Below are 13,770 nucleotides of genomic sequence, written 5' to 3'. Positions count from 1 at the left end.
CTCTTTATTGAAATTCGAAGCATTGTGCTATGATGAGTCATTTATGTAATCGCTGTGTACGTGAATTACTGATACTGGCACGTACATGGTTCGCACCCGGTTTACCTTCAAAACCGGGTGTGACAGTATTTATAGCCCCCAACACAATTATAGCCGTTGGAGGAAAGCTGTTGCTTTCTGTGTCCGGTGGTGCACCGGACAGCGCACTGTTCCTTGTCCGGTGTGCCTAGCCATTACCCTATCAGAGCAGGTGACCGTTGGTGCTGCAGGCTTTTTCACACCGGACAGTCCGAACTTCACACCGGACAATCCGGTGGTCTTCCCTCAGGGTGCCACCTAGAACTAGCTGTTGGGGCTTAGTTCCCTGGTGCACCGAACAGTCCGGCGTGTGGGTACCAGACAGTCCGGTGTGCCCCCGGACAATCCGGTGCTCCTCGGACAGACAGTCCGCAGGCAACACACATCTTCATTCTTGGACTTTTCTTTGATCTTCTTAATGTCTTCTTTTGAGTTGTTGCTTCCCTCAATTCCTTAGTCCAAGTAATTCTAGCATCCTGTGAACTATAAACACAAACACTAGAAAACTTATTAGTTCATGGATTGTGTTAATCATCAAACACCAAAACTCAATTAGCCAAATGGCCCGGGGTCCATTTTCCTTACACATACGTCGACCATGACAATGTGAGACGCCAGGAGCACAGGCGATAAGACACAGACACAACTTTCCTGTCAGGGGCAACCTCAGCACTAGAGCATTTACAGTTGGCGGTACAGCAGAAACGACAAGACATGGCGCCATATTGAATGGACAAATCCACATGTGTGGAAGGACAACATGGGTCCCATGATGGTGGAGGGGAACCATGCCGTGACAGTCAAGTCCTGGGCCCACACCATGGGACCCACTGTGCATCACCACGGGGATGTCAGCCACGAACCCACCGCAGGGACATGTATAATAGGTGGTGCCATATCCAGGAGCGCTACTTCATACGATCATGAGAAGGGGGCCAGCCGCTGAAAGCTCTCTTGTGGGGTTTGGTGGTTTGGATGACAACCCAATTAAAGGACTGATAGGTGTGTTAAGTGTTGGACAAATGCTTGGTGTAAAGCTTGTAAAGTTCAACACAAGTGAACAAGTGTGATGGTCCAAAGACTGGAATGTTTATGGATAATGGACGTCACAAGTAAGAAGGACATTGCTTAAGTGAGACTCGGTGTGCGTAACTCGGAGACAACTGATCAAGCCAAGGATGGAGGCAAGAAGAGCTTCGGGGAACTGAATGCATGAGAGAAGGTCATGGAGGCCGAGGAACCCAAAGCTAGGGGTGAAGAAGAAGACTTGCAAAGTCAAGGTTGATCGAGTTGAGAAGAGATGTGGTGCGTCGAGGATCACGACTTAAGAACATGACTTATCACCAATGAGGTAATACTATGGTTATGTGGTGTAAGTCACAAGGCTCAATGAAGCGTCCCGATCCTTTGGGACTCAAATGTGATACAATTACTAGTCCCAGGAGGCTAGTAAACACATTCATTTCTTCAAATAGTACAGAGTCTCGAAATATAGTTATTACAATACCAAAATACAAGCTCTAGCGAGCCTGGAAACAAAGCACAGAGGAAGATCATCTAGCCCAAGCCACAGGTAGACTGGGTGCAGACACAACCCCCTTCTAGTCGAACATAGCAGAAAAGAAGTCTTCAGCTGCTGAAAAATATAAATAAATCTGGGTGAATACACTAGGTATTTCGCAAGCCCATCCCGCCTGTAAAGAGAGAGAAACCTATACAGTACATGCTTAGTATGGTGGAGTTGAAGTCACTCTTTTCTTTTTTCAGAGGAAGGCAATACTTGAGGTTTTACCCAAAAGAGAGGAGTAGCACATTTTCACACTCAACCACCACTGAGCTTCCCGCTCCCGTGGCATTGATTTCATTTCCAAAAACACCCACACACACTTCCCCTTTTTACGAAGATCAAAGCACTAATTGCCATACCACACCAGACTCGTCCATACTAGTGGACACGGACTATTCGAATAGGTTTCAAACTCTGCGCAGAGGTGTACACTTTCCAACTAGTCTGGCTTTGCGGTCTCATGGCCAATGAGACCTGAATCCGAATCTCTTTCCTTCCTTGTACGTCCTTACCTTAACGATTATACCGGAAGGAGTTAGGCCACCACCATGCCCAAACCGTACAAAACATTCCCCTTCCTTATCCTCCCGGTGCTCCCCAGCCATCATAACCCTAGGGTTTGGACCGTACAAGTTCAGATTGAGTGACTGCCCATACAGTCTCGAGTGGTTGTACTTGTCATGAGTACAGGTAGTGAAGGTTGGCAAACCGGTCCTTATATGAGCGGACAATCCTTCCTGCTCACACCTAACCCGGTTGAGCCAACACCCGAGGCCCTCCCCTAAACCAGGGAGTCCCTGACCATCCCACTCAATTGGTGATAAGGGTGAATACCCTTCATCATACACTTCTTTGAAAGCATTTTTTAGAAAAACCACCATTGTATCGACCCACATTTTGTACCCAAAAGATATTATTTAATGCAGGCCATCTCTCGACTCACAATGTATAGAACCCAACCCATATTCCCGGCTTAGGCAGTGGTAGAAAGAGTAGGTAATTTATGCATCAAGGGAAGAATGGACTTGCCTTCGTCGAAGTTCTCTTGGCATGAAAGGTCTATTTCCAAGAGGTCGGGCTCCTGCCCTTCTTCCGGAGGGTCGGATCCCTCTTCGCCTTGCAAAAACAGGCAAAAACAATACATCAAACATTGTTGGCTAATAAAGTGTGTCAAAATATTATTTTGTGACTTAAGAAATATTTGGACTATTTTTGGTGCATAAAATATCAACTTATATACATATATAAGAAAATAGGAAAAGGAAAAAGAGAAAAGGGAAAAAGGAAAGGAATTCTCGGTTAGCTGGGCCCAGGGGGATTTTGGCCCAGCCGAGCGCGGGCGTGGCCGCACGGGCAGCCAGCCTAGCTAGGCCCGCCAACGGGGCACGGCGCGGCTAGCGCAGGGATGGCGCCGTGAGCGCGAGCCCACTTGCCAGCGAGGGGAGGAGAGGAACTGTGCTAGGGGGAAGAAACGGTGGTTCACCGGGGGAAAGGACCGACCACCGGTGGGTTCGACGGTGGTTCCCCGCCGGTGGCCCGGTTCCCGGCAATTGGATAGGAGGGCTATATGGAGCAGGGACGGGCGGTCACAGTGGTGGGGTTAATTTGGCCAGTGGACGCTCGGGATGGCCGGTCCACAGCGAGGTGGTGGGCTCCCTCGGCGGCAAGGTCGCCGGCGAGGCTACTGGGTGTGATAGGTGAGGGAGACAGGCGCACTGAGCTTGTGGCGAGGTGGTGAAGCTTGTGGACTACACTAATTTGATTCTAAGCCACCGGAGAGGGGAGGGATGATGACATCGAGCTCGATTGGGTCCAGGGGAGGAAGATGGAGTGGTCGAGGCCGGTGCGGGAAATAAGGGTTTCGGGGCGGTCCTTTTATAGGTGGCCGGGGAGGGGGAGGAAGAGGTGGCGAGCACCGGCAAGGCTTGCTGCGGCGGCGATGATGGCGCACAGTGGTGGTGACAAGATGGCTTGGGCAGGCGGTGGTGATGGGACGGCTCGGTCACAGTGCGCGGGGATGCAAGGCGCCAATTCGGGCTGGTCAGCGAGTTAATGGCAAGGAGATGGGGCAGACGGTGGCCGACGACGAACGCTTCGATGGCCGATCACCGGTGAGGGGGAAGGGGCTGACGAGCGGGGCCCGCCTGCCAGAGAGAGGGAGAAGGGGCGGGTGTGGCTGACGGGTGGGGCTGGGCTGTCAGGGGAGAGCGCGGCGCGAGGGAGATGGGCCACGCTGGGCCGCGAGGGGGGAGCGCGGGCGCGCGGGAGATAGGGGGCACGCTTGGGCTGGATTCGGCCCAGCCGAGAGGGGAGGTTTTCTTTTTCTTTTTCCTTTTCTGTTCTCTTTTCTTTTCCTTAATATCTTTTTCCTTTAAACAAATATTCATCTAAATCTCTTGGGTGCCAAAATGAAATATTCTATGTGAAGTGTCGCTAGCAATCATGATGTATGCATATGATGAATAAAATGTTTCATGAGATGGGGTCTTAGGAGATAAATAAGGGGGGTTAGGAGTTTAGGGTTTCTAACCTTGGGGTCAAAATTGGGATGTTACACTCAAGATGAAGCTCAAGACATAGAGCAATGTCACTAGAAGGAGGAGTAGTGTTAGAGCCAAAACGTGGAAGCAACCTAAAAGAGCTAATTATACTTTGAACCTAAGTTTAGGTTGTTCCTTTGTTTGTATTTGTTCTGTGTGACCTTTGTAAGGTGTTGGAGCTCATATATGTCAATCTTGATCAAGTTAAGTTAACTTGATGGTTTAGAGTCCAACATCGACCTCAAACAGACCAAAGAGATGCAAAATGAAGACAAATGTTAAGTATGCAAGTTTGAGTGTTCAAATATGTTTCATACACCTTTTACTATGCATATGATACTTTGGTTTTGCTCTCTAACCATGTATATACAGAAAGCGTCATTTGGAGCTCTTTTTGAGGTGAAGCAGTAAAGCTTGGAGAAGATTGAGAAGAAGTAATCTTTTGGGACTCAGTCAATTGAATTGTACTCTAATTGTGTTTGTCTAAGTCACAAGAAGATCCTCCCAAGAGTTGAAACCAAGTAAATAAGTTTGGCTAAGTTTGGCCAAACTTAGGTCAGTCTAGGCCTCACCGGACAGTCGCCCGAAATGCCCTTGGGCGAGTTGTGATTGCACTAGTGCGAATCATGACTGCGCTTAGGTGAGTCATGACTGCGCTCGAGTGAATCGTGACTACATCGGGTGGTTGGCCTTGGGTGAGTCGTGACTGCGCTCGCACGAGTCGGAACAGCATCTTCCGCCCGAGGTTAGTCTCAGGCGAGTCAGAACTGTGTCTCCCGTCCGAGGTTCGTCTCAGGCGAGTCAGAACTACGTATACCGTTTGAGGTTGGTCTCGGGCGAGTCAAAACTGTGTCTCCCACCCGAGGTTGGTCTCGACCATGTCATGACTGTGGGAGGTCTCAGGCGAGCCGTGATTGCGTCTCCTGCCCGAGGTTGGTCTCGGGCGAGTCGTGACTGTGGGAGGTCTTGGGTGAGCCGTGACTACGTCTCCCGCCTGAGGTTGGTCTCGGGCGAGTCGTGACTACAGGAGGTCTTGGGCGAGTCGTGACTTAGGTCCCTCGTGCCTTGTCCAATGTGCGAGGCGCTTGAAGGCTTCAATGGTCAACTCAACGGTTGGCGCGGTCGTTTCAGGAAAGCAAATGGAGACTGCTCACAGTCCGGTGCTCCCGCAAAACTGGAAGTTTTTCCCATGATTGGGATCTTCTTCACAAGGAAAGGGGCAACGGCTAGGGGCTCACTTGGGGCTATAAAAGGACACCCTAGGTGCCCATTTGAAGTAGACAAGCACAGCCAACAAGTCCATACATCAAGTGATCATATTCTGTCTCTCCCTCTCTTGTGTATCTCTCTAGTTTGTGTAGAGGCACAGTTATAAGCCTTTAGAGAGAGGAAAGGTGCTGATGAGAGTAAGAGCAAGATCTTGAGCGTTGTTACTCTGTGAGAGTGCTATCAAGAAGACTGTAAGCAACCGCGGCATCGTTGTAACCATCATCAACATAGTGTAAGGCTCTATCTGTCACATTAACAGATCTGAGCAAATGGAGGAAGGAATTGAAATAGACTCCAAGCCAAGGTGTGGCTAACTCCAACGAGGACTAGGCAAGCAATTCTGGCTTGGCCGAACCTCAGGATAAATCCCCATGTCTGTGTGCTCTACTTTGTGCTATGTTCTGTCAGTTTGTCTTTATTGCTTTATACTTGCACTTCAATACTTATATGTGCTATAAGTTGTCTTTGAATTGCAGGGTATTTTGAGATAGGAACTTCATTTTTTCCGCTGTGATCTACTTGAAGTGTCTTTCATTCCTCCATGATCTAGTTTTCGAGTAGAGTAAGAAACTCCAGTTTTAAAGTGATATTTTTTATTCACCTATTCACCCCCCCCCTCTTTAGGCGACATCCAGATCCTATTCTCGGACAAAGGGAACTTTCCACCGCAATGGACGAAGGACTTCTTCTCTCTCTACTCTATCCCGCTCTCCCTCCCTCTCTCTCTCTTAAAAGAGAGAGCAATGTATGGTCTGACCCTTAGGATATAAAAGAGAAGGACCCCCTTCCTCTCAGAGGGATAGGCACACAAGCACACAAGTTGTAACATGTTCCATTGCAATACTACGATCGGCACTACACTGGACTAGGGCTCTGCCTTAAACTAGTATAACCCCTAGTGTCTCATATCTCTCATTCGAGTCCCAGCGATTCACCATTCAGAGTGAGTCCACGCTAGCATCCCCACTGAACACAAATCTTATTGTCCCCCGGTTTCCAAAACCACGATAGTTGGCGCGCCAGGTACGGGATCATTAGCATGTCAAGCGACATTACCCGCTCCAATGGCCAGCTTATCAGCATCTGCCAGAGATGGGATCTTCACCCATGGGAGCAGCATCAAGTTTGGCTCCTCCATTTCCTCACCAACTCTGCTAGAGAGCTCTGCCTCGCCAGTCCCGACGCGCGGGTCGTCACCAGCGAGGCGCTCGGGCGTTCCACCAGGAGCAGGCTGAAGAGACAATGCCACAGGAAATGCACCCCCACTCTCAAGCATCACCTCGATCAACTTGCTGGATCCACCAGGGGGCAAGTAGGGGAGGCACCGTTGCCACAGTTCAACGCCGCCACCAACCATACGCAGAGGGGTGACAGCTAGCGCTTCCATGAGTCTATCAATCGGGAGGGGTACGCGACGGAGTCCTCCGGTTCGCCATGCAGGCCCCAATCACATACGATCGACACGATCACCCGAGTAGGATCCCACATTCGGGAACTTACCCCCTTGTCGTTGAAGCAATAGTCAGCCCAAAGCGTCTCTCCAAAGTCCTCATGGACGGAGGAGCCGACTCAACATCATAAACATAGAAACTTTCAATGCCTTGGGGATCGTATGCTCCATGCTACACCCAGCGTTGCGCCGATCCACGGCATCACGCCCGGCCACAGTTCTCGCTCGCTCGGGCGAATCGTTCTACCGGTCACCTTCGAAGACCCCTCTAATTTACGCACTGAGTGGCTGCATTTCGAAGTGATGGACTTTCCAGGGGCCTACAATGCCATATTGGGGAGTCCAAGCTACATCATGTTCATGGTCGTCCCCATCTACACATAACTCAAGATAAATATGTTCGACCCCCGTGGGGTCATTACGACGTCCGCTTCATTTCAAGTGACACATGCCAAGCGTGTGAAAAAGCTAGCTACGAGCTCGCGTCAGCGCAAGTTGCCACAAAAGAGTTAGCAGAGTTGTGAAGAGGCATTGACTCCAGGGACAGGCCAGACGCACCCAAGGCTAGATCCGTCACATTCAAATCCGCCGAGGACATGAAGGATGTCCAAATAAACAATGTCGATCCTTCCAAGCATGTTTGAATCAGGCGACACTCTCCGACAAACAAGAAGGTGCCCATGGACATGCTAGGAATCTCAAGGGAATTTGCAGAGCACTCCCTGAATATCCTGCCTATGGCCAGGACGGTGACCCAACGGCCTCATCGCTTTGATTAAGAAAAACGCAAGGCCATAGGAAAAGAGGTAGCGAGACTCTAGGTGGCGGGGTTCATAAGGGAAACAAAGCACCCAGTGTGGATCACAAATCCCATGCTCGTCAAGAAGAAGAACGAGAGCTAGAGGATGTGCGTCAACTACAATGGGCTCAATAAGGTGTGCCCCAATGATCCCTTTCCTCTCCCATGTATTGAACAGGTCATGGACTCGACCGCTGGGTGCGAGCTCCTTTCCTTCTTGGACGCATACTATGGCTATCACCATATTGCCATGACAGAAATCAATAAACACACCACAACATTCAGCACCCCCTTTGGCACATTTTGTTACCTCTCGATGTTGTTCAGTCTGAAGAACGCAGGAGCTACGTACCGGAGATGCATACTTCACTGTTTCTCAGATCAAGTAGAGAAAAACCTAGAGGTCTACGTGGACAACATCGTCGTAATATCCAAAAAGTCCAATGACCTCATAATGGACCTGGAAGAGGCGTTTGCCAACCTCCAGAAGTTTCGAATCAAACTAAACTCGAGAAATACGTTTTCGGGGTCCCCAAGGGAAAACTCCTCGGGTTCACGGTGTCGGATCGAGGGGTCGAGGCAAACCAGGAAAAGATAGAAGCCATCTGATGCATGGGTCCCGTCCAGAACCTCAAGGGGGTACAACGACTGGTTGGGTGCGTCACTGCGCTCAGCCGGTTCCTATCTAGACTCGGGGGAAAAGGAATGGTCCTCTACAAACTCTAAAGGAAAAGCGACAATTTCACTTGGACGACCGTGGCCCAGGAGGCCCTCGATCGGATAAAAGTTTCCTAGCCTCGTTGCTGGTTTTAGTTGCGCCCAAACAAGGTGAAACCCTTCTCCTCTATGTTGCAGCCACCACCCAGGTGGTTAGCGCTGCACTAGTGGTCGAAAGAGAAAGCGAGGGACATGTGCTCAAGGTCGAATGTTTGGTGTATTTCGTTAGTGAGGTATTGACGGAGTCCAAGGCACGATACCCTCAGATACAAAAACTGCTCTACCCAGTCCTCATCGCCAAGCCAAAGTTGATCCACTACTTCGACCGGCACCCCATGTCGGTATTGTCAGCAACACTCCTTGGTAAGATCGTCTGCAACTATGACGCGTTCAAACACATCGTGAAGTGGTCCCTTGATCTCAACAGACTCGACATTGGCTACGTTTCTAGAACCGCGATCAAGTCCTGGGCCCTCGTCGACTTCATTGCAGAATGGATATAAACGCGGGAACCATCGCCTGTGGAGGACCCAGAGTACTAGACGATGTATTTTGATGGTTCTTGAACACAATTAGTAATTTAACACCAATACAACATAATAACTTCTCTGTTGCCTCTGCCTACTGGGCGGCGGACCTGAGACCGAGACCGCAACTGCTAGACGATGCCACAGTTGGGGAGGGGGGCAAGGTGCCGGTAGCCGATCGGCGGAGAAGGCGGCGAGCACTGAACGCCACCATGTCGAGCAGGCGCAGAGGTGCGGTCGCGCAGAGCTGAACGCTTGGTGATAGGGCTGGGCATTTTAAACCCGAGAACCGAATCCGAACCGAACCCGAACCCGAATAGACCGAATTGGTCGGTTTTTCGGGTTTCGGTTTTCGGGTTCGGTCCACATATCGTATCTATTCGGTTATCGGGTTAGGGTTCGGTTTTTGTACTGCATAACCCGAATAGACCAAAAAACCGAACACAGATCGCTCACCAGCCCAATAACTACTTGGCCCACTTAGCCAGCCACGGCCTAGTCTTTCCTTCCTCCCTCCGGTAGTTCGGTCCGCTGTCCGCAGCCCGCAGGCAGCCAGGCAGCCACAGGCAAAGCGCAGAGCCGCAGACCGCCCAGGCGTCCAACCGCGGAGCCGCCCACCACTTCACCAGCCAACCGCCGAACCCTAGACCTAGATCTTCTGCACTGCTCGGCCGCCGCCTGCCACAGCCCGCCGCCCCGCCGTCCACCGCCGTCCGCTGGACTCCACTGCTCGGCCGCTGCCCCGCCGTCAACTGCTCCCGGCGTCCGGCGTTCTGCTCCTTGCGTGGGCGCGGCTGCGCTCGACTGCTCGAGCTCCAGCACCAGCAGGCAGCCGGCGGCGTACTGCGACTGCGACTCCTTGCGTGGGCGTACTGCTCGAGCTCCACCGCCGTCCGCCTGAACTTTGTATTATTATTACTTTGTTATGAACATATGTGTAGTATTATTTCTATTAATTTGTTATGAATTTTGTATGGACATATGTGCAGTATTGTATTGTTTGTCATCCATAAACTCATGATTTGCACCTGATTGTGTTATTCGGGTTCTATAGGAACCGAATAGACCGAACCGAATTTTTTGGTCTATTAGGGTTCGGTTCCTAAAATTATGGGTTCGGGTTCGGTTCCTATTTTACAGAACCCGAATTTTGTAGAACCCGAATAACCCGAACCGAATTACCCGTATTACCCGAATGCCCAGTCCTACTTGGTGAGCCACCAAGGCCGGAGGACACTGGCAGCTGTTGAGCCGCCGACGAGGATGGAGCACCGAGTAAGAAGGCGGCGCACCACGCGCCAGGCGGCCAGAGGTAGAGCGCACGGTGGCTAAGGTCTAACCGTGTGAGGGTTTCACACTGGCGCTGGATTTGGGTGTTTGGGTGTTGTCGGGGGCTGCGGGAGAGACGGAGGGATGAAGGTCGCCAGGGAAATAAAACGATTGATCTCATATATGGTCTTAATGCAGTTAGATGGGCTAGACCATGGGTCAACGCCCGGGTGGCCCGAGGCCTACATCCGCCTATCATAACCCCAACTCAATTTCTATAATGTTTGTCCATTACTAAAATGTTTTTATTGGAATTCTCCATTCTTTTAATCTCTTTTGTTATATTTTCCATCTGAAACCCCAACCAAATGCTAAAGCTCCTACCATAATCAACGAAGTCAGCTTCCAATTACACTCCAAAATGAAAGATGAGTACTTTAACTATACTCTACTGGATGCCCACAAACACTAGAAATTGTTTTGCTTCTATATGGCAAACATATTATGTGAGTAATAGAAGCCATCAGTTAATCCCTTATCCCTAATGGTCGATGGGTAGAGATGATTTTGAGGGTTGGTAAGACTTCTACTAGACCTCTTCTTGAACAACTATAAGCATTGAAGGAATTAGGGCTGATAGCAGAGGTAGTGGTTGTGAGCTTCCTTAGGCAGCAAGTCCTTCCACTATAGCATAGGGAGAATCAAGACTTTAAGTTCACTAAAGTTGACAATACAGCGTGACTAACTTCCATCGAGTTGTTGGATGACACTATCCTAATTGACATGGAGCGAATCTTGCAGGTTAGGCGAGTATGCCTTGATAGATGAGAGAGTTCTACGCTTCTAATCCTCCTCCCGAGATAATCATCACTGAATAATCTCCTACTATATTTATTGATTGTAGTGTGTGTACTTGTATCTTGAATCTTGTCTACAGATATGCACTTCCAATCCTCCTCCCATGGTAAGTCAACATCGAATAATCTCTATATATATACCTATTAATTGTAGTATGTGAACTTATGCCTTTAACCTTGTATCTAGGTACTCGAGCTAAGCTTCTTATATTTTTTAGGAGTTTCACTACCCAAAGATCAACTTGTTGGACCACACGTGGGTAATGAACCCATAAGTGGGGAAGGCACATGGGGTCTAGAATACCTCACACTAAGCCTAAACCCATTAACAAAAAACTCCACTAAGGAGTGATGTAGTCGAGATGATGAAGGCGATAGGACGATGAGTAAACACTTTAGGAATCGTTGTGTCGTTGAAGTATTCGTACCAAATAAATAGTGCATGGCTGCTAAAAGGTCCTAGAGATTAGGACTCTAGGCTCCTCATCAAGGGCACAAGTTAAAGTCGAGACCTAGGGCAGATAGTACATTGTTGGTGATATGGATGAGACAACAAGTAGCCCTTCATTAGTGCCGATTACCTAGGCTACTTCTACTTCTTTAGCCAACTACTCATGTTATCTTGTTTGATGTATGAATTGTAGTAACTTGAGTATATCTATATTAGTATCAATGGTGCAATCTTTAGCGAAAGTCATTGGTAAAGTCTTTGTTCTATCTACTAGGTAGGACAAGATCTAGATACCCACATATCCCAAGAAACTTATGAGAAGGTAAGTCTTTAATTTATGACTAGTGTTTTTCTTATAATATACTGATCTTATTATGTATCTATTAGGCCACCTCTAGGTTTAGCTACTCGTCTCCCTATGGCTACGACTGCTACCTTCTCTAACTATGTCGCTCATTGGCCATGAAGTCTCCCCACTATCCAACAACCTAGAGTTAACCCAAGAAGCAACAACCAAAGGTGACTCCAGCCCTATTAAGCCAGGAATAGCAGCTACACAAGAGGTAATGATAGAAAGGATCCCACCTAGCATCGATTAATAGAGTGATCACTGTCATCCCATGCAAAGCCAAATCTGGGTGGGCCTAGTGAAGGCCACACTGACACTACCCAAGTCGATTCCTTTCCTCTCAAAGTTCCACTCAGATCTGGTGCAGACGAGTGAGCTCTGGTCCAAGCTGTACCAAAAGGTCAATGATTTATTCATTAAATCTGAAGACTTCTAGACAATTGTTAATAAAAGTATATCTTCTAGAATCTTGCTTTCTATTGGAATGATACTCGGATTGAGAACTAACTCCATAGTTGTCTTGTATATAGAATGTAATGCTACAAGCTTGCGATCAGACCAAGCACATTCATGCTAACTTGTCTACCCATGTTGAGAAGATTACAATCAATCATGAATCTCAAAATAAATATTGTACATACTATTAAAGCCCAACACAATGAAGCAATCAAGGTTCTTTAGGCTTAGGTTCAGGAGTCAAAGTGATGAAAGGAAGGTGTCTAGACTAAATCAAGAGACTTCAAGGTCGAGATACTAGCTTGAAAGGAAGTGCCCGGTCTTTGACTAACCAATTAAACTATGAGTTCTTCAAGCCATCTTTTTATTTAGTTGTTGTTTTTTGCCCATACATGTCTGACTCGATTAATCCTAGATTTGATTATATAATACTTCTAAGGTTGAGTGACTTGCTATGAGGGTGGAGGTTGAGTGACTAGCTCTTGCTAATGTTGAATTGAAGGAGGCATAGTGACAGTTTGAGTGAGTATGTATAGGTAGAGAAGTTAATACAATTAAAATGTTGTATTTTAAGGTAGTGGGGTAATAATTCGAATCATAACAATCACAAATGGAAACAACTTCTTTGTCGAGTGTCTGAAGCACTCGGCAAAGCTTGGAAAACACCCGGTAAAGTCTTTGCCGAGTGTGACACTCGGTAAGGAAAGCTCAAGGAATTGTACATCAGCAACGTCTTCTTTACCGAGTACTTTTTATCGGGCACTCGGCAAAGACGTTGGTGAGTGCCACTATACATAGGGCACTCGGCAACGACTTCCAAGCTTGTGTCGAGTGCCCACAGAGTGACACTCGACAAAGGCTCACTCTTTGCTGAGTGTCCACTGTACTGACACTCGGCAAAGAAGCTCTCCGTGGGCCCCTTTACCAGTTCCTTTGCCGAGCATATTAGGTGACACTCGACAAAGGCTCCATCTTTGCCGAGTGCCCGACTGACTAGCACTCGGCAAAGAGATCACCACCAGGCCCTTTGTCAGTTCCTTTGCCGAGTGCACTAGGAGGCACTAGGCAAAGCTTGTTTCTTTGCCGAGTGCCGATGTGGCATTGGCACTCGACAAAGAAGCTTTACCGGTGCCTAGGTGTGCCTTCTTTGTTGAGTGTCCGAAAAAAAGCACTCGGCAAAAAATCGGATTCCGATAGTGAATACGCCTACTAAAAACGAACGAAGACACAATAGACAATCCATGATTAATTGATTCTATCACTACCCAAATCCGGCTCTTTGCCGAGTGCTCGGCGCTTTGTCGAGTGCTTTTTGTCGGGTACTCGACAAAGAAGTCTTTGCTGAGTGCCGCACTCGGCAAAGTCCTACTCTCGGTAACGACCGAATTTACCGAGAGCAGGACTCGGTACAGGAAGACACTCGGCAAAGCCCACTTTGCCA

This window comes from Zea mays, chromosome 1 (assembly GCF_902167145.1).
Source record: "Zea mays cultivar B73 chromosome 1, Zm-B73-REFERENCE-NAM-5.0, whole genome shotgun sequence".
NCBI lineage: Eukaryota > Viridiplantae > Streptophyta > Magnoliopsida > Poales > Poaceae > Zea > Zea mays.
Note: the sequence above shows the minus strand (reverse complement) of the source record.